The sequence below is a fragment of the Cupressus sempervirens genome, chromosome 7, assembly GCF_028749045.1.
Source record: "Cupressus sempervirens isolate cs-2001-9-10 chromosome 7, ASM2874904v1, whole genome shotgun sequence".
Taxonomy (NCBI): domain Eukaryota; kingdom Viridiplantae; phylum Streptophyta; class Pinopsida; order Cupressales; family Cupressaceae; genus Cupressus; species Cupressus sempervirens.
In genome coordinates this window covers 883274118-883297269 of record NC_143124.1, presented here as the reverse complement: position 1 = coordinate 883297269, position 23152 = coordinate 883274118, and the positions used below count along the sequence as shown (strand labels likewise).

Sequence of the window (23152 nt, the reverse complement as noted above, 5' to 3'; positions counted from 1 at the left end):
TTTTAGAGATTCCCTTTTGGACACCTTGCAACCAATTCTATTATTGGCTGTTGAGTTGTCTTAATCTCAGCCGTTGGTTTGATTTAATCTCGGTCGTTGGTTTACCAACGAGAGTAGTATAAAAAGGGGTCTAAGGGGCATTTGGAGAGTAAGGCAGGAAGCTTTTGGAGAAGCAGTTTGCAGTATTAGCAAACAGTCTTGCAGTATTAGCAAGGAAGCTTTTGAAGAAGCAGTTTGCAGTGTTAGCAAATAGTCTTGCAGTGTTAGCAAGGGCACAAAGAGAAGCTTTGGTGAAGCTGTTTGCAGTATTAGCAAACAGTCTTGCAGTGTTAGCAAGGGCACAAGAGAGAAGCTTTTGTGAAGCAGTTTGCAGTGTTAGCAAGGGCGCAGTGTTAGCGCAGGGATAGCAGTGAGAAATATCAGCGGGAGAAATTAGGAGGTTGTCGGAGTTCTGCCAGTGTGAGGCAAGGAATTTTGTATCTCTTGATTTGCTGAAGTTTAATATAATTTCTCATCTGTAGAACTGGTTTTCCCTTAGGGGTTTTTCCAGGGACAATTTGTCCGAAAATATTGTGTTCATTGTGTTGCGCATTTCTTTCCGTATTTTAAGTGAAGTTGCAGTTGTGTTATTTTTCGATATTAGCTAGGAATTTATTTTCAGCAGTTTAATAATCATTTGTGATAGGAGATTAATAATCAGTGACTGCAATAGTTTGATTTTTCACATGGTATCAAAGCATTGTTAAGGGTAGAAGAGTTTTGCCCTAGGAAAGAAATTTTGATCTCTTTAGATTTATTATTGCTTTAAACCCTTGAGATGGCTTCAGCTGGTTTGAGAGATCAGGATAGATTGGATGGTGCCTCAAATTTTGGTGTCTGGAAGGCCAGAATTTCTTTATTGTTGGAAGAGAATGGTATCAAGGATTATGCTACCAGTGGTGTACCTGTACCAACGGATGCAACATGGCTTGCAGCATATAGGAAGGACGATGCCAAAGCGAGGAGGATTATCCTTGATGGTGTCAAGGATCATATTGTTCCACATATCTCAGAGCTAGATACAACAAAGAAGATGTGGGACGCCATTCTAAATCTGTACCAGAATGCTACCACTAACAGGAAGTTGATTCTCAGAGAGAAGCTAAAGAATACCCGGATGAATGAGGGAGAAGACGTCACAAGTTACCTCACCAGGCTCAGACTTGTCAAGGATGAGTTAGCAGCTGTTGGAGATAGCCCTAGTGATGATGAGCTAGTGAGAATAGCCCTAAATGGGTTTACTAAACAATGGAGTGTCTTTGTTCAAGTTGTCAGTGGACGAGATACTTTACCGAGTTGGGATCGACTATGGACTGATTTCACTCAGGAGGAGTTTAGACTAAGTCTTGTCAATGGGGCCAACAAGAGTCAGAAAAATGAGGTGGAACAAGAGAACATTGCCCTAGCGGGTAAAGGGAAAGCAAAGAAGGGATCTAGCAAAGGATCAAATTCACAAAGTGAAAAGAAGAAGAAGGACCTTTCTAAGGTCAAGTGCTTTGGATGTCATGAGTTTGGCGACTATGTCAGTGATTGCCCAGAGAGGAAAAAGGGTAAGAAGCAGGTGGCAGCTTCAGCAAGTGCAGAAGAACTCTCCAGCAGAATGGAAGATGAGTTTGCACTCATAGCTTGTATGGTTAGCTCAACCTCACAGTGTGTTTGGTATATAGATAGTGGGGCGTCATTTCATATGACAGGAGTTAGAGAGTACCTCTCCAGTTATAAGGAGGAGGACACCAACACCCAGATTTCTATGGGAAACTTGTCCAAACTCAACCCTGTTGGGAAAGGGACTGTTCAGTTTCAGAGGGAGAATGGAAAGATAATTCCTCTTCATGATGTGTTATATGTGCCGGGCTTAGGTATGAATTTGATTTCTGTATCTGTTCTTCAGGATAGGGGGTATAATGTACTCTTTAGAGGGACACATGTGTTGATTAAGCACAAAGATTGGAAATCACCCATAACTATTGGAATTAGGAGTGGTCGCCTTTATAGATTGCAGTTTGATACTCCTAAGGCACTTATGAGCAACAATAATCCTAGAGATCTTGGAGAGCTATGGCATAGGAGGTTGGGCCATATTCATCATGGAGCACTTAGATTGCTTCGTGAGACCGTGACAGGTGTTCCGGAGGTGAGCACAGAGCATGACGATACATCTAAGGAGAAAGATGTAGATCCCACTTTATATAGACAGGTGATTGGTTCGCTTATGTATTTGGTCAACACTAGGCCAGATATAGCATTTGCAGTTAACTCTCTTAGTCAGTTCATGGTTGAATCAAAGAGAATGCATTGGATAGTGGCTAAGCATGTGCTACGTTACTTGTGTGGCGCAGTCGAGTATGGGATCAGATATGTTCGAGGTGAAGGTATCAGGTTGATAGGCTATACTGACACAGATTGGGCAGGAAGTACAACAGACAAAAGGAGCACTTCAGGGTGTTGTTTCAGCTTGGGATCAGGAGTTGTATCTTGGTTCAGCAGGAAACAGAAGTCTGTGGCTCTAAGTTCAGCAGAAGCAGAATACATAGCAACTAGCATGGCGACATGTGAAGCTATATGGCTTCGAAAGTTGTTACTAGCCTTGTTTGGTCGGAAGGTTGAGACTACTGTGATACATTGTGACAATCAGAGTTGCATCAAGTTGTCTGAGAATCCAGTGTTTCATGATAGGTCTAAACATATAGATATCAGATATCACTTCATCAGAGATTGTGTACAAAGGAGAGTTGTTCGACTACAATAAATACCTACAGATGAGCAGGTAGTAGACATTCTGACGAAGGCTTTGGGAAAGGCCAAATTTATCTTCTTCAGAGATAAGATGGGTGTCATGCAGAACAGCTTCCTCGCTAAGAGGGAGTGTTAATTATTGTTAGTTGGACAGCTGTTATTTCTGACCCGAAAATAGCAGCACTATTTATGGGTAGCTTGGACAGCTGTTCGTCCTTATCTATGAATAGCGGTTGTATTTATGGGTGGTTTGGACAGCTGTTTGTCCACTTGCCAAAAATTAGTAAATGGTTATTATTTACTAATTTTAGAGATTCCCTTTTAGACACCTTGCAACCAATTCTATTATTGGCTGTTGAGTTGTCTTAATCTCAGCCGTTGGTTTGATTTAATCTCGGTCGTTGGTTTACCAACGAGAGTAGTATAAAAAGGGGTCTAAGGGGCATTTGGAGAGTAAGGCAGGAAGCTTTTGGAGAAGCAGTCTTGCAGTATTAGCAAACAGTCTTGCAGTATTAGCAAGGAAGCTTTTGGAGAAGCAGTTTGCAGTGTTAGCAAACAGTCTTGCAGTGTTAGCAAGGGCACAAGAAGAAGCTTTGGTGAAGCTGTTTGCAGTATTAGCAAACAGTCTTGCAGTGTTAGCAAGGGCACAAGAGAGAAGCTTTTGTGAAGCAGTTTGCAGTGTTAGCAAACAGTCTTGCAGTGTTAGCAAGGGCGCAGTGTTAGCGCAGAGATAGCAGTGAGAAATATCAGCGGGAGAAATTAGGAGGTTGTCGGAGTTCTGCCAGTGTGAGGCAAAGAATTTTGTATCTCTTGATTTGCTGAAGTTTAATATAATTTCTCATCTGTAGAACTGGTTTTCCCTTAGGGGTTTTTCCAGGGACAATTTGTCCGAAAATGTTGTGTTCATTGTGTTGCGCATTTCTTTCCGTATTTTAAGTGAAGTTGCAGTTGTGTTATTTTTCGATATTAGCTGGGAATTTATTTTCAGCAGTTTAATAATCATTTGTGATAGGAGATTAATAATCAGTGACTGCAATAGTTTGATTTTTCACACTTACCACGTTTCAACTCAATTCATCTCTAAAGAATTGTGAAAGCCATGCAGCAATCTTTATTACAATTGAATTATTAGGAAGGTATGCCTGCCATTATTTGTATGATGAATCACCTCGATTAAAAGAAACAAATTGAATGAGACTCAAAGAATCTAATAGTGCTGGGCGAAGGGATAGATTTCATAGCGCAGGGTGCAGCTGCCCATGAAAACCTGGGCACCGACTCTCTGGCTAGACAAGCGGAAGACCTCTTTATATCCCTTGGAAAGGCAGGTGGCGCAGTCTTTCATGGACATGTCTCGCCAGCACATCTCCATGGCGTAGATGCTCACGTTCGAAGTGGAAGAAACAACAACAGACGACCCCATGGCGAACTTGATAGGACTGGCGGGGACCCTGCTCGACAGATCTGCCAACAGATCCCTAACAGCAGCATCAAAGTGGACGTCCCTATTCTCGTTGACGTTGACCAGGTCGTACCAGCGGGCAGTGTCTAAATCTGAGAGGAAGTTATAATTTTCGTAGCGAAGGAAGCAGTGCTCCAGCTGGACACGTGCGCCAATGGCGTTTGGGCAGTCACGGTGGACGACCTTGACTACCCTCGCTGAGCACGTTTGGCAGTCGGCGGGAGACAAATCTCCTCTGCACTGCAGTCGCCCAGACAGCTGGTTCGACCCCTTCTGCCCACTAACGGAAGCACCGAAGCCGGCATTATATGCTGCGTTCTCCGTCAAGAGTTTTCAAGAGCTCCTGCAGGTTGTTGTCGAACTGGGAGCCGTTGGAGTACTTAGCCACGTTACATGTTTATATATGAGATATTTCGTATTTCAATTTTTTTAAAATATTTTATTTAAACTTGATTGGCTCTTGTAGTTGGGGTCTTATAGTAGTGAATTTTCTGGAAGCATTACCCGAAATTTCAGCATTAGTTTTGAGTTTGTTAGTATTAATTTTATCACCTCTCACTTAGTATTCGACTATATTAAATTTTAAATACTTTATTTTGTAAAGATCACTATTAACTAATATATATATATATTAAAATATAACATTTCAAAAAGGGTATAATAATGAATGAAAAGGTTAAAATATAATATTTATATCTTTCTTCAAATATTTTTTTATGAGGCTAAGTAGGCCAAAATTTGTATATCTTAATATATTTTTTATATAAATGTTAAGTTATCTATAGTAAAATAAAATATTAGTGTATACTAAAAATACAATTAAGTTATAAGTTATAATAGTATCATTGCATTTATGTAATAAATTGAAAATTATTTTTTTAACAATTTTTTAATTTCTGTAAATTGAAATTTTGATTTTTAATTTAAAAATTTCATCTAAAATATGTATCAAATACTAATCAATTATTAATAAAATTATATTTGATATTATCATTTTTTTACTTTATTATTCTAATCAATTAAGATTATTATAATCTACGGCAAATACAAGCCACTACGTGGCACTTGTTTTATTTTAAAATTTGGAAAAATCTATTGACGAAAATTCTGATATTTTTCCCTAATAGTTTTAGTTTTCTTTTTCCTAGAAAGAAATTTAAGGTATAAAATTAAAAAATATATATTTGTATTACAATTATTGAAATTCCCACTTATAGAATATTTCACTTAAAGATAAAGTAAGAGATGTTGAAAATCAAAATTCAATAGACAAAGTAATATACAAATAGAAGAATATTGATATATTGCATTAAAAAAGTAACAAACAATTTACTTATTGCAATGTAAATTTTATTTTAAGTACAATATTAAAAAATAAAAATAAGCTATATGATATAATTTAGAGTTTTATTTAAATTTCTAAAAATAAAACTAACTGAATAAAGTGTAATAAAATATATTGAAAGGTAAAAAAGATGATTGCTATTTTTGAAAATATTAAAAAATTAAATATTTAGTAATTATAAAATATTATTTAACACTAAATATGAAAATTATATCAAAATTGAAACTATATAATAGTGAACGTTAAAGTGAAGGTAGGAATTGTGGAAAACTATCAGTTTTGTATTGTTTTATATTTTCTCATAAACCTAGAATGAACATCCATTTTCTTGTCTTTGAATGTATGTATCATAAGATTGCATGTAGTTCTGATAGTACAAGTTATCAGGGTTGAGCTATTAAGAGCATGCTATATTACTAAACTAATAATAGTTAGTAGCTATTACCTTTTATTTCATTTGTATATTATATACCTATACATTTTTCACTCAAAAAAAAAATACTATACTTATAATATGCAAGATTTCATTATACTTTCACAAAGGTCCATCTTGTTTCCCTATTATTTTGGCATAGGTTTTTTTAATGATTTGATGCATTTCAATTTATGTTTTAGTACACATATTAATTGTCAATTTAATTTAATATTTTTTAAAATTTAAATATTTAATCAATATATAATAAAACTATAAATAATATTTTTCAAGTTTTCTAAATAATTTTGATTCCAAAAAATATATTAAATCAATAAAAATAATATACAAACTTTTATTTGTAATAAAAATAATAAAGAAATTAGAAATAACTATAAATTAGTAATATAAATCAAACTAACTAAGAAAGTTTTATGGTTTTTGATGTTTAATGTTAGTATAGGCTAGACTTCTAGGAGGTAACCTTTGGCTAGTTCTCAACCTTATTAGTAAATTTGGGTTCAACCCCCCATCTTTTTGGCTGCTATCAACTACTTCAAAATCTAAGAAAGTTTCTAAATAATATATACTAATATTTTGAATTGGTAAGACAATCATTTAAAATTAGAATATTTTATTTTAAAAATATTCTAAAATAATAAACTATATAATAAATGAAATTGAAAGATTTATATTATAAACTAATATATATTTATGATACATATATATCATATATATTAAAAAATAATATAAATTTATATTATTAAATAAAGTATTATACTTGTTATAACAAAAATTTACTAAATTTAAGTGTTGTATTGATGGTTTTATAGACATTTTGGTTGTCAATCCATATGGTCTAATATATTTCAAACCTTCATATAAATCTCAAAACCACCTTTCTTTGAGGTATTTTGTGAGAGAGTCCATGTGTTAGTATGTGTTTCCAATTTTTCACACATGTATAGAAACATGCAAAAGAGAAAAGCACGTGTGAGAAAATATAAGTTGTGTGTAGCAGAACAATTTTGTACTACACCTAGAAAAAGGGAAGTGTAGGTATGAGCGAAGAATGGACTACTCTTTCTGATGAACCTATAGTATAGAAAGCTCTACACAAGCACATGTACTGCATTGAAATTCTTGTGTCATGCAATCTATTCAGTGGCCCTAAAATTTTAATCCTTGCAACATCATCAATTGATATTTATAGTTCATTTTTTCCTTCTTGATACTATGCAACAAAAAGTACAACATGGTTAGTGGGGGTTAGAAGTGGAAAATTACCAACTGTGAAGAGAAATTTCTGATTTCTTTTTTCCATGACTATTGATATGCTATACTTCCATTACAACAATATCTAGATAGTCTTTCCCTTCTTTCTAGATTTGGTTTGGCTTAGCACCCATTGTAACAATATTCTCAAAAGCCTAGATTCATTCCAAAATTCCTTTTCTTTCATCATTTTCATCTATCCTGTGTAAGGGACTAATGCCTAATCATAGGGAAAAGAAGTGCAGGCCTACAGATGGAAAAGAATAACAATTTCACCTCTACATCTAGAAAGAGGGAATTGACTTGAATGAAATTGATGTAGCCCAAACCCTTCAAAGCAATAACTCAGAAAATTACATAACATGGAAGTTCAGAATGCAAAATTCTTCATTAAAAATTTCCCACTCTACTCTACCTCTACATTGAAAGAAAACAAATACTTATTACAAATTCAAAAATTACCATGTTTAGCAGATTTTTGGGAAAAACAAAATTTTCCATTTTTTTTGCGTAATTTTCAAAATCCATCCTATGAATCCTATTTTTCTCCAAGAAAAGCCCCCAAATAAGGTAAGATGAATTGCCAACTAATCTACAAAATCAAGAATATGATTTCCAGTTTATTACAAAAACATCTTTCTTAAAAAAATGGAAAAAAAACACAAAAAGCCAATTTCAAAGGCCAAGATGATATTGCAGGCTACTGAAAAAATATTGAAATTGTCACCAATTAAATTGAGATTTATTATTAAATTAATTTTGATCACTCCTCCTCACACAGTTTCCTATGAAATTTGAGCCAAAACTCACTTCCAAGTCAAATGTTATGACTCTTGGAAGTTGAGGCATCAAAAATGCATGCTAAAATCTTGCTAGCACAAGGAGAAAAATGCATTTTATTTGATTTAAGTAGTCTTATAAATAGATGGCATCCTCAAGTTTGAGAGTTCTCAAATATATTCTAGTGTCTTTTTAAATTTCTTTTATATGATTTTTTTAAAAAAATGTAACAATGTGTTTAATTAGAGAAACATAGTCAATCAATGTTTATGATTTATGAAAACTTGAGCATCAACTCTCTAGCTAGACAAGTTGAAGACCTCCTGAATTCCATTTGAAAGGTAGGCAGTGTAGTCTTTTATGGACATGTCCCTCAAACACATTTCTATAGCATAGATACTCACATTTCAAAGAAATGATATCAAATAATCCCATGGTGAATTTGATAAGATTGGCGGGGGCCTTGCTTGATAGATCTACTACCACACCCCTAGCAACAACATCAATGTGGATGTTTATCTCCTTCGTCATGTTTGCAATGCCGTACTAGAAGTTTGTGTCCAAAATAGTGAGAGAGGTCTAATTCTCATAATGAAGGAACTCTTACAAACTCTTACAAAAAACACACCCGAAAAACCAACAAATCTGCATTGTTCAGCACAAGGGCAAACTCTGCATGAGCTTGCACATGGAATGGCTTTAAACTCCCTTAGCCTTCCTAGAAACCTGCAAACTCCCGTCCTTGGGTCTCCTTCTCCACAGGTTTGGCAGCCACTAAAGAACAACAAAGCAATGAGCAAAAATCAAGTTTTGGAATGAGCCCAAAATACCTCCAAATCCCTTAAAAGAGGGCATAACCCTAACTCACATCCAAGAGGGGTTAATAAAACATATTTTAATAATAATTTTTATTTATTAGTCCATTGGTTTCCAAATATTGAACACATGTGCCAAAAACATTCAAACACTTATGACGAATGACCTTCATTACTTCCAATCATACAGGTTCCAGACCTTAAAATTTTCCACATTGATGTAAAATGTCCATTTCTATACATAGTGATTTAAAAGAAGAAATTTAAATCCAACAACCACCAGAATGTGTTAAAGATAGTGAAGAACATTTAGTATGTAGATTGAGAAAATCATGGTATGGTCTTAAATGAGCTCCAAGGGCATGGTACTCTAAAATAAATGAATTATTTATATAAGATGGATTTGAAAGAAGAAAAGATGATCTAGATGAGTATGTAAAGAATAAAAATGACATAATTATTTTATTATTTTGTATGTGGATGATCTAATCATTATAGGAGATCAAACAATGTATTCAAGACACCAAGAAACAACTCAAGAAAACTTTTGAAATAACTAGTCTAGGATTCATGGACTATTTATTGGGTATGCTAGTTTGGAAAGAAGAATTGAGGATTGAATGCTTTCTCAAACTAAATATGCTATTGATGTATTGAAAAAGTTTAATATGAGTGATTTTAAACCATCCAATAAACCATGTGAAGTAGGATTAAAAAATTAAGTGCTTATTATAATCAAAATAAGGTGGATAGAAAATTGTATAAGGAACTTGTTGGAAGCCTTTTATATCTTATCATAACTAGATTAGCTATTGGATGTGTAGTTGGTGTTGTATCCAGGTGCATGAAAAATCCACATTTTGATCATTGGAAAGCTCCTAAAAGGATTTTGAGGTATATAAACAACACTTTCATGCTTGGTGTTGATTACACATACGAAGGAGTATCTACTCTAGTGGGTGAAACATATTCTAATTATGTAGGAGATAATGATGATAAAAAAATAACTTCAAGATACATCTTTCATCTTTGATACATACCGATTTCTTGGAACAACAAGAAGCAATCAAAAGTGCCACTATCATCAAAATAGGAAAAATATATTGGTGCACCAAAGGAATCTCAAGAATCTCTATGGCTTAGAAGACCACTTGAAGAGTCACATCATCAACAAACTCATCCAAATACCATATACTATGACAATCAAAGCACCATCAAGCTTGCCAAAAATCTTCTATATCAGGCTAGGTCCAAGCACATTGAAGTTCATCATCTTTGTGTTTGTGACTTAATAGAGAATGAAGTGGTAGACCTACACTTTTGTGGCACTAAACATCAAATTAAAAATATATTTACCAAAGCATTGTCTATTATCAAATTTCTCAAACTTAGAACCATGTTGTATCTCATAGAGGTTGATCTTTGATATCTTTCTTATAATAATTTCTCCCACATGAAAAGGCACTAGAGGTAGAGATTGAGGGAGGGTATTGGAATAATTAATATTCTCACTTCAATGTTGTCACTTGTTATAACTAAACTGTAGTTGTCCCCAAACTAAATGATAGTTTGTTAAACCTCCTAGCTAGCAGTGCAATCAAATCCAAGTTCTATCCCATTATATTATCAATCTCAATCCACATGTGAAGAAAATAAGATCTTAATCTATTTCTAGAAATATGTAAAGACCTCTATATATAGAGGAAATTCCACTCTCATTTATTAATCAATGAAAACTACTTTCTCTTCCAATCTACTTTGCTACTATCATATCTCTAAAGTTATTTTCTTCAAGTACTATCAATATCACTTTAAAGTAGCATCTAATTTCTATGTTTGTTTTTTCATCACCAATTAAAGTGGATTCATCTTGGGGTTAATTATAACCCATTTCAACTATATCTAATGATCAATCAATCAAAGTGTTTAAGGAGTAATACACTAATAGAAATGATGTTTTAAATCGTGCTAGTTTATTTCTTAGTCTTTTCTAGAGATTATGTATTTAAGGACTAATAGTACTATTAATTCGGTTATGGACATTATGCATTTTTTGAAGTTTAAAGTGGATATTAGTTAGTTGACTATGATGTAACCTCTAGCTAACCTACAACCTATTTTGCACTCTAGGGCTAGCCCACCATCTATTTGGCTGCTATCTAATATTTCAAAAACAATCAATCAAATTACATCAAGTAGTTTTTTATTTTATTTTAAATATTATCTCCAATATTTATATAGATTTATTTTTTCACCTTCTATAACAACAATCTTTTCCCTCTTGACTCATACAACCAATGACTCTTTCCAACTAATAATATCTATATCTTTAGCAATAATACACAATCTTGTATTTCATTTAATGATCTGTAATTCTTTGATTGGGCTAGTCCTTAATCTACAAATTAATAGCTACTACACATTCTCAATGATCTTCTGGTTGTGACAAATAAAAATGATTTTTAATCTTTTATTGAGCCTATCTCTTATACCACAATGTTGTGGGAAGAGGAAAAGGAAAATAAAACAAAACATAGAAGAAAATATTGTGTTGTTGACAACAAAATCAGGCTTAATTTTTAATGTCTTAGACAAATGATGAATACAATTACACTTTTATAGAGGATTTATAACATTCTAGATTGTAAACTATTGCATTTAAATTACATGTGAATAATATGAAAGAGAAGAGTTTGTTTGGACAATGTTAGAAGTTTTCATATTAAATGTGGAGGTTGGTTTATTGATAGTCTGTGTCAAAATTGTTTGTTAGTGATAGTGTTGGAATTTTTTGAAAATGTTTAATAGTGGTTGGTAGAAATTATGACATTCCAACAAACATAACACAAACAAAAATTTGTTGTTTAATGTGGAGCCTGATCAGTCCCCAAGTGGGGGATTGTTAGATTATGGTGACTGATCAAGAAAGTACTGTACATACTTCATAAATAGTGGGGTTCAAGGCATCGACACAAAAAAAATTTTTGGGCCATGGCCGACATGGTATTCGGCATATTATGGCTGACATATGGTCGACATGTTGTAACCCTAAAATGAATAAAATACTTGTATAAAAGGGGTTTAGGGTTAGGTATTTTCACTATGTTGTGATGTGAAATTGCTTCTTGCGGCAGTATTGAGCTGTAAGGGATTACGGATTGTAATCACTAGATTGTAATAAGATCAGACTTGTTTTTTGGTGGATGTAGCCCAGGGATTGGGTGAACCACGTTAAATCTTGGTGCCTTGTGTTCATTTCTATGTGATCTATTATTTTCTGTTATTGATTATATTTGCATATAGTTTTTATTTCTGTCCATGGTTTATCCTAACAAGTGGTATCAGAGCTAGGTTGTCTTTCAGTTATCCTTTGCAGGAAAGTCTCACAGTTGAGTGGGAGTCTCACAGTTGAGTGGGAGCAATGGCAGATGAGGGTAAGCTGAGTGTTGACAAGTTTAATGGGCAGAACTTCTAGTTAAGGAAGATGCAAATGGAAGACTATCTATATCAGAAGGATTTATGGAAGCCGTTGGAAGGCAAAGCCAAGAATCAGGGAACTATGTCAGAGGCTAAATGAGATCTTTTGGACAGAAAGGCACTCGGAAGCATTCAGTTATGCCTGGCACCATCGGTGGCATTTAATATTACAAAAGCAAAGATGAAAGAAGATTTGATGAAAACCCTAGTGACACTGTATGAAAAGCCCTCTACTTCAAACAAGGTATTTCTCATGAAGCATTTATTTAATATGAAAATGGCAGAAGGTGGATCTATTGCAGATCATTTAAATGAGTTTAATACTATAACTAGTCAATTATCTTCTGTGGGTATCAATTTTGATGAAGAAATTAGGGCTCTCTTGATTTTGTGTTCTTTGCCTGAAAGCTAGAATGGCTTGGTAATGGCTGTGAATAATTCTGTTCCTGGATATAGTACCCTAAAATATGATGATGTGATTGGTGTTATTTTAAGTGAGGAAACTTGTAGAAAATCCTCAGGTGGATCTACATCAGGAAGTGCTTTGAATGCACAAAGCAGAGGTAGAACAACTGAGAGAGGAAATAACTCTAGAAATCATGGGAAATCAAGAGGAAAGTCAAAGGGGAAGAGGTCTCAATTGAGAGGACCGAATGACTGTTGGCACTGTGGCAAACCAGGTCATAAAAAGAAAGATTGTTGGAATCGAAAGAAAAATGAAGGAGATAAATGAGATGGAGACAAGGAGGCAAATGTGGTAAGTAAAAAATCCAAAGAGGATGCTTTGCTTCTGTCTTTAGAAATGTTGATGATTCATGGGTTTTAGATTCTGGTGCTTCATTTCATTCTACACCTCATAGAGGTTATTTCATTGATTATGTACAAGGGGATTTTGGACTTGTTTATTTGGGGGATAATGAACCCTGTCAAATTGTTGGAAAGGGAAAAATTAAGATTAAGTTGTAGAATGGAAATCATTGGCTACTACATGAGGTAAGACATGTTCCAAAACTAAGTAGGAATTTAATTTTAGCAGGGCAACTCGGTGATGAGGGTCATGTAGTTACTTTTAATGATAAAAATTGAAAGGTTTCAAAAGGTTCCCTTGTAGTAGAAAAAGGTGTGAAAGTAGGCACCTTATATCTTTGTACAGGTCATATTGTTCCTTCTACTTTGATTTTTTCAGAGAAAAATGAATGTTCAAGAACAATTGTTGCAGTTGAGCAAGGAGAACAAATAGCTGCTATAGATTCTGATACAACGTTGTGGCACAATAGACTTGGGCACATGAGTGAGAAAGGTATGAAAGTACTTGATTCAAAGAAAGTTTTACCAAGTTTGAAATGTGTGAATATGGATTTTTGTGAAAGTTGTGTGTATGGAAAACAAAAGAGAGTGAGTTTTGTAAAGACTGGGAAGGAAAACAAAAAGGAGAAATTAGAGCTTGTGCATACAGATGTATGGAGACCCACTCAGGTATCTTCCCTTAGTGACTCTCATTATTATGTTACATTTATTGATGACACAACTAGAAAAGTATGGATTTATTTCCTTGGACAGAAATCTAATGTATTTCAAATTTTTAAGAAATGGAAATGCTTGGTTGAAAATGAGACTGGTAAGAAATTAAAATATCTTAGATCTGATAATGGTGGTGAGTGAGTATTGCAGTCATGAATTTGAAGATTATTGCTCCACTAATGGTATTCGTAGACAAAAAATTGTTCCAAGGACTCCACAGGAAAATGGAGTGGCTAAATGCATGAATAGGACTATAATGGAGCGTGCAAAGAGCATGAGGTTGCATGCTCAGTTGCCCTTACACATGTGGGTGAAGGCTATCAATACTGCAGTATATTTGATTAATAGAGGTCCCTCTACTCCTTTGGGCTATGGTATTCTAGAGGAAGCATGGACTAGTAAGAAGGTGAGTTATTCTTTTCTCAAGACCTTCGGCTGTGAAGCTTTTGCTCATATAGACTCTGGAAATAGAACCAAGCTAGAAGCTAAATCAAAAAAATGTGTCTTTGTTGGATATGGAATTAATGAATTTGGTTATAGGCTTTTGGATTTTGAAAATCATAAAATTATAAGAAGTCGGGATGTCATATTCAATGAAAAAGTGTTGTACAAAGATCTGTTGCAGCAACATGAGAAGACAGAAGATGATTATGTGGTGCTAGATGATACTCCAAAAGCTAATGTTCTAGCCATTCCTCATGATGTGCAACAACTACAACCACAAATACCACACACACCAGTGAATGTTAGATGGTCAACGAGGTAAATTAGACCTCTACAAAGGTTTTCTCCCTCTTTGTATTCTATTTTACTCACTGATGCTGGTGAACCTAAAAGCTATGATGAATTTGTGCCGGTGGATACTAAGATTCAGTGGGAGTCTGCAATGAAAGATGAAATGGACTCTTTGCTAAAAAATAAGACATGGGATTTGTGCAAGTTGCCTGCAGGTAAAAAGGCTTTACAGAATAAGTGGGTTTATAGGTTGAAAGAAGAGAAAGGAGGTAAGAAAAGATTTAAGGCCAGGTTAGTTGTAAAAGGATTTGCACAGAAAAAGGGAATCGATTTTGATGAGATATTTTCTCCTGTTGTTAAAATGACTTCTATTCGGATTGTTTTAAGTCTTGTAGCTACGGAAGATTTGCATTTAGAGCAACTAGATGTTAAAACAACCTTTCTTCATGATGGTTTGGATGAAGAAATATATATGGCTCAGCCACAGGGTTTTGAGGTCAAAGGTAAGGAGAACTTAGTGTGCAAATTGAAGAAAAGTTTATATGGCTTGAAGAAAGCACCTCAGCAATGGTATCTGAAATTTGATTGTTTTATGCATGAGCATGGATATAACAGGTGTCATTCAGATTACTATGTTTATTTTAAGAGGTTGGATGATGATAGCTACATTATTTTATGTTTATATGTTGATGATATGCTTATAGCTGGGTCTAACATGGATCATATTAAGGGGCTAAAATGCCAGTTAGCACATGCATTTGCTATGAAGGATTTGGGGGCAGCGAAACAAATCCTTGGTATGAAGATTTGCAGAGATAGAAAGAATGAAACCTTGACGCTATCTCAGGCTGATTATGTTGAGAAGGTGTTGCAACATTTTTCTATGGAGAATGCTAAAGCTGTCAGCACACCTTTACCTAGTCATTTGAAATTGACTAAGGAGATCTGTCCCAAGACACAGGAAGAGGAGGAAAAGATGTCCAAGGTACCCTATGCTTTAGCTGTAGGAAGCTTGATGTATGCTATGGTATGCACTAGGTCAAATATTGCACATGCAGTGGCAGTCGTTAGCAGGTATATGAGTCATCCAAGATTTGAGCATTAGAATGTTGTCAAGTGGATTCTCAGATATTTGAGAGGAAAATCCAATAAGTGTTTACACTTTGGAGGCTCTACTACTGATTTATAGGGCTATGTTGACTTAGATTTGGCTGGGGATATTGATACCAAGTAGAGTACTACAGGTTATGTATTTACGTAGCCGTGAGTTGGGTTTCTAGGTTACATAAGATTAATGCTCTATCCAATATAGAGGTAGAGTCTGTTGCTACTACAGAGGCAGCCAAGGAGATGATATGGCTTCAGTTCTTCTTGGAATAATTGGGACATCCTCAGAAGGATAATTATTTGTTCATCGATAGTCAAAGTGCCATTCATCTTGCAAAGAATTCAGCTCTACATTCTAAGACCAAACACATACAATTGTGGTACCATTTCATTCGGTCCATTTTGGAGGATGGACAGTTAAAGCTAAAGAAGATACATACCAATGACAATCCAGCAGATATGTTGACAAAGGTTGTAACATGGGAGAAGCTAAACTCCTCTTCAGCTTCAGTTGGTCTTTTAGACTGAACATTAATAAAAGAATAGTAGAGTCCAAGGTGGTTTGATCCAGTGGGAGCCCCATGTGGTAGTGGTATTGGTACAAGATTAGTCTCTAAGTGGGAGATTGTTAGATTATGGTGATTGATCAGGAAAGTACTATACATACTTCATAAATAGTGGGGTACGGGGCATCGGCCCAAAATTTTTTTTTGGGCCGTGGCCGACATGGTAGCCAACATATTATGGCCAACATATGGCCGACATGTTGTAACCATAAAATGAATAAAATACTTGTATAAAAGGGGTTTAGGGTTAAGTATTTTCATTATGTTGTGATGCAAAATTGCTTCTCGCAGAGGTATTGAGTTGTAAGGGATTACAAATTGTAATTAGTTGTAATCACTGGATTGTAATAAGATTAGACTTGTTGTTTGGTGGATGTAGTCTAGGGATTGGGTGAACCACGTTAAATCTTGGTGCCTTGTGTTCATTTTTGTGTGATCTATTATTTTCTATTATTGATTATATTTGCATAAAATAATTTTGAGCTAAGAGATTTAAATCCATCTAGTTACAAGTTTTAGAAACCCCATTGTAAAAAAATATTTGGTAACTTTTGCATGGTCTTGTGCTCTATGAAACCTGGCATTTATTACATTTTCAGCCATTCACTATCCTTACGAGAGGTTTTTTTTAATTCATTACTCTATATATTCTTCTAACACATTCATTATTTCCTTAATTTAGTATGGTTCAACTAACTGTACAAATGTCCACTTATTTGTCAATTTTCCTATCTTCTCTACATCTTCTTTTGTATACTAATGATTTTACATAGCCTCAATTTAAGCTTAATGTCCTCTCTCTAATTAAGTAATTCATTGAAAAATTATCTATGTAAATTTATGAACTCTACAAAAACACAAAAACACAACAAAAGCAGAGTATAATAGAAAAATAAAGAAAAGAAAAGGTGATATTTAATATTATTATATAATTTATTTTCTTCTATAGATTTGAGCTAAGAATTCTTTTGGAAGACTTATATTGCGATTGTTTTAATTCACCATGTCTTTATAAGATTCTTAAAAAGTTTGGTTCAATGTAATGTAATTATTTGTTTCCTCAGAAAGCCTAATCTAGTTAAGGTTCTAGAATCTTTATAAGCTATCTAATCCATTTGGTTTTAAACATATCCAAGATTTTTTTTCCTACCAATTAGAAATTTAGCTTGATGTTTATGAAAAGTTAAAATATGTATTCATAATAATTCAATTATTGGACTACTATTGAGATGTATACCATAAAAGATAGGGTTTTCTCTAGTCTTTGGTTTGAACCATTATTGTTTATCTTCCTCCATAATAGTTTTTGGGTGTATCATGTCACACATATCTTGTTGCTTGACTAGGAGAAATACTATTAATTGTTAGGGAGGATATATATGGGATCAAACCTATTGCAAATGTGTGTGGCATAAAAGAACTATAGAGTATCATTATGAAGTATGCCGGAGGTAGTGAGCTAAAGGAAATAACATTGCAAGGAAGAGTGCTAGAGGTAGTGATCCAAAATAGCTAACACAATCTATAAGTGTTATGTCTTGTAGGAAGTAGTGAACTTCCTTTTGTGGTTTCCCTTTTTTTTTTTTTCCCCTATTGGGTTTTCCATTAAAACTTGGTATTTTTCATTTGGGTCTATTGTTTTGTTTTGAATTTCATCATTGGTGATGTTTTTTTTTTACAAGTGTGTTCAATAGTAGCATATATTTAACATATTGTATTGGACTTTATTAATATGTTTTTCTGAGATTATGTGTGTTGCACACACTACATACTTTTATTTATACTATATTATTTTATTTTAGAATGTAATTTTGTACCTAGGAGCACCTAGATGGGCATGCAACATGTAGAGATTCCCATTAAATATTCTTGATATGTTGTATTGTAAAATTGTGATAATATTTGATAAAATTATTTAATAGTGGGGAAGGAGAATTGAAAATGTTCAATATTAAATGTGGATCAAGGGGGTTTGGTAGAAAATAATTTATGTAATACCACTTGGTGGTTTTGTGGAAGCTTGATACTATAAAAGGAACCACAATGGTAATTGCAAAAGCAAAAAAAAGAGGAGGCAATAAAGGGAAAGTTGAGCAAGACAAAGAAAGACACATTAGCCAAGTAAGAATTTGTGAAGGTTGGAAGTATGGCATGTGATGTATGCATAAATGCTTATTTACATGGATTGCTTAGTTGTGGCTATGGATTTTAAGGCTTCAATGGTTGTATTGCAATGATATTTTTTCTAAATAATACATTGTGATGGATACTTTTGGAGGCTAAGTTTTTCTGTCAATGAGGATTCCCCAAGGTATATCTTGTGTCACATTTTTGTGGGTATTTTATCTACCCTCTCGCTCTCTTGCATGAAGATTTTAAGTATATTTTAGATCTAGTATGGGTTATGTGGAAATGACAATATATTTGGTTGCAAGTATCCTTACAAGTGGTATCAAAGCTATGGTTCTATTGTTGGGACCCAAGATTGAATCCATGGGAATGCATGAAATAATAAAAGGAAGGGAAATATATAAGACTTTTGTAGTATTTTATTTTAGATCTGAGGGTTCTGGATTCATTGTTATGATGAGATGTTGGTAGATTTTGGGCATGTAAAATTGTTGGTCAAAATGGTTTTTAGGATGTTTAATTTAAAAGAGAGTTTTTTGGGGGGGAGCTCATAGAAATGACCTCCTAGGAAAAAATATACCACACCATTGGATTTAGGTTGGCCTCACCCTAAAATTTGATATATAATTTACCCTGCTTTGGCCATGTTGAGAGAAAATGCAAAGCATTTTTAGTTTTAGCCCATGACAGCCATCAAATTTAATACTGTCAAAAATTTTGGCCAAAAAAAGTAGTATGCAAAATGGGAGAAAGTTTGTCTTGGTAAAATGACCATAATTTTGACTCAGGATATCAAATTTCAAGCTTCCTATAGTCATTGGAGAATTACTTTAGAGAAATACAAGTTGGTGTAGGTTTGATTCTATGATTTTGATATTTTGTTAGGTTTTAAGAGCATGAAATTTAGATGACATTTATTTCAAGCATAGATTTGGGCATAGATTAGGCATATAGACTAATATTTTGGACTTGAAATAGTCAATAGAAATCTCTTAGATAACTCTACTTATAGGTTCAGATATAGTGCAGGTTTGGCATAGTTTATTAGGTAATGTATTGATTTGAGTTCTTTATGGTATCTATTGAATATGGCAACATTGTGAGTTTATGAAATTATATGTTTTTATATTTGATAGATCATTTCATACTCAATTTATATTAAAATTTTTTCTCATGATGAATTTGTTATTGGTGTTTGATTTGGACACATATGATGACTTGTTGCCTCTACAAGTTGTGCAATGTTGCAAGTGGTCTATGCTTACAAGTCATATTTATAACTTGGATATGAGTTGCCTTTTCCCATTGATCTTGCATTATTAATGCATATTCATATTGGTGACTTAGATTTGGGATGTTTGTGCCATTAGTCAGATGATTTCCTATTGTGTCTTTATGTAGAAGGGATGAGACATTGTTACCAAGTATAGTCATGGTGGAGGATTTTGGTTGACTATTTTATGCTGACAAGTTGGACACTTTGAAAGGTAGATTATTGGTTCATGAAAGAGACTATGTTTCCATGGATATTGGCATGACATGATTGGATATACAGATAATTAATTTGTGCTCATTGATCTAGACTCCTAATTTGGTTGTTGTTGAAAATTATAGATCACTGCAAATGTACTAACACTTTCATAATATCAAGTATGTGTTTTTCAAATGTAACTACCTCTCCCATTTATATTGAGCATAGGACATTAATATACATGTCCCTTCATGGGACATGTCAATTTGATAATCAGATGCTTGATATTAATCATAATATATTCATTTTTTCATTTATATATATAATACACACACACACACACACATATAATATAATTATTATATTAATTTCTCTCAAATAATAATAAGCTTACATATATAAATTATATCTAATATATGACGAACACAAATATATAAAGGATAAAGGAATTTGAATTGACTAAAATTTTAACACTCCCTCTTAGTCAAGAAGGATAAATAAATTTTGATAATCAAAGGGAAATGATGACCAATATTTTGAATAATCCAAAGGTGATCAATAAGATAACATCTAAGCTCTTAGTTATTAAAATGCCTAGTATGTATTTATACAAACAACCCAAAGATAATTGAGATGATGATATCTAAGCTCTTAGTTGTTAGTCTCACAAAATGCATACTTACCTAATATCCAATATGCATCTATATAAATAACTCAAACAACCAATTTAATGACATCCAAGCACTCAATTGTATAGCTTAGAAGATGCATATTCTCATGATTTAAGTATAACACTTACTCAAAATGTATAACACAAAGTTTAGCCAACTAAACTTTCCACACATCAACACTCCCTCTAGAAAGGAAAAACTGTTGGGTGATGCAACGCGCTCCCCTACCCATAGGTGGTTAATTATGTGGTGTTCCATGTTCACTAAAAGTCATGGCTTTTGGTGCAATGGCAAATGGGCCCTACAATTGGTATTAGAGCCTGGTTTTGGCCTGGTCATGGGTTCAAATCTTCTCGGTGCCATCCCGACCCGCGTAAGCACTTGGTATGTGCGTTGAGGGGGAGATTGTTGGGTGATGCGATGCACTCCCCTACCCATCGGTGGTTAATTATGTGGTGTTCCATGTTCACTAAAAGTCATGGCTTTTGGTGCAACGAAAAATGGGCCCTACAAAAACACAAGATATTACACTATCAGTAATATTAGGAAGTTATACAACAAATAAATCTTAGACTAGAAGGCTTCCATAAAATGATATAACATGGGTATTGGCCTACCAAAAAATTTCACACATGACATTCATCAAATACAATTTTAATATCATATTAGCTAACATGAGTATTGGCCTATCTGAACATCAATCTAATGATATTCACCAAGTACTTAATGTGGTAATTCAGGATATCAAGAGAAGATATTCACCAAGCACTTGAAATATATCTAAACAAACAAATTGAAGATAGTCAAATTAATGACATCTAACACCAAGTTGTTGATTTATAAGATACGGCCTTTCATCATTTATTTTAACATTTACACAAAAAATATATATCATGATACAAGTTATTGTAAGTTTGCCACCTTTCAATAGCTTCTCCAAACACAAGTGATAATAATTTAGAAGTCAACACTTCCTCATAATGTACATAGGGGGTAGGTCAATTAATATCACATAGTAACAAACCATAGTCCTCTTGACTGTTAGAATTTACTGATCACTGGGGAATCCATCTCAACATGGTTTACTCCCTCTAAACTATTATGATCAAGCTCCCCAAAGGTTAACTAACTAATATTCTCTATCTACTCCCTCTCTTTCAAGGTTACCTCTAACAAAATATCAAGCTCTCTCTTGATCTCAATCACCTAAGTTCCTCATTCATTAATGTTTCTGATGGAGTGTTAAGCTCCCTCTGAACTTGATATCAATCCTCATTTTCATACAAGAGAATTCTAAAGGGAAAATAATGAGGAAAATATATTTTATTTTATATAGAAATAAGAGGGAGACTACATTAACTCCTAAAAATAATAAATAGTTTTTCATAAGATCATTCCAATAATATAGATAAATGTTTATACTCTGAACTTATAAGCATATATTCCAACTTCTATATATTTGTCAACATATAATTTTCTTAATCAAATAACTAAATATGATTAATAAATTCTTATTCAAACAATGAGTAACCCATATCTACTAATCTATTCTTTATATCAATACTAAATATCTTTACCAATAAATTCTTACTTAAATATCATATTCACATAAGAGTATAGCAATAAAAAATGAATAAATACTTACCTCCATCTCCATTTTTACTTCTTCAACTCCTAAGCACAAATCTAGGGTGGATTACAATATACAACTTAATATGTCATGCTCTTATTTAGCACACCTTATTTTTGTGGCAGTGGTTCTAATTGAATAATCACTTATGGATTTTACATACATCCTTTTGTCTGATATTCAAAGTATTTTCTTTACTTCCTAACATGTAATATCCTTTAAATATGAGGAGTAATTAAAGGAGGTATTTATTAACACATTATATTTTATTTTCTTATAAAATAAAATATTAAGAATCCTTTTCAATCCTTGCATAGGGATCAAAGACATTTTTATTGTCAAATTTTAATAGTGGTTCAACTTATCCATGTTGTTGTGATTGGGTTTGATGGGTTTATATATCTTGTGTCCATGCCCTATCGTTGGTCTCAGCCTTGCTAGGGTCTCCAAATTATTTTAATGGACATCATGATCATTGAGATCATCACCAACAAGGAATAATAATACCTATGATGTAATTGTTGGAATTTGATCCTCAACTTAGTTTTCTTGATTGTTAAATTTACAATGCTTCCTTGTTGCAATTTGTCTTCTTCTCCATCATTAAATTCCCAACTTGAGTAATGGGTTCCTTCGTTATTTGATATCCAACTTGGGAGATGAAAGGAATCTTTACCACCCATCATTGACATTTCATCTTATTAATCCATTCGAAACTTGATTAAGTCAATAGTGTCTTGACAAGATGGACAAATAGCTTCTAAATGTGAGAGGTAGTGTAAAATACACCAAGTATTTCCTCAATATCCACTTCTTTGGTTCCTAATGATATCCACTTTTAACTCAAGAAACTCTTCTTTTATATTAGCAAGAATCACCAACTTTTGTAGATCTTAAAAATGATTTATTCCTTGTAATGCTAAATCCACTCTGAAAAGAAATATAAATAATGTGTTTGCTCAAGTTCTATGGTATCATGT

The 23152-nt window shown here is 33.6% G+C and overlaps 1 pseudogene; it reads right to left on the bottom strand.

Moving 5' to 3' along the window:
• Positions 1–3948: 3948 nt before the first annotated feature.
• LOC149550308 (antimicrobial ginkbilobin-2-like protein) overlaps positions 3949–23152 on the bottom strand; it is a 37131-nt pseudogene continuing 17927 nt past the window's right edge.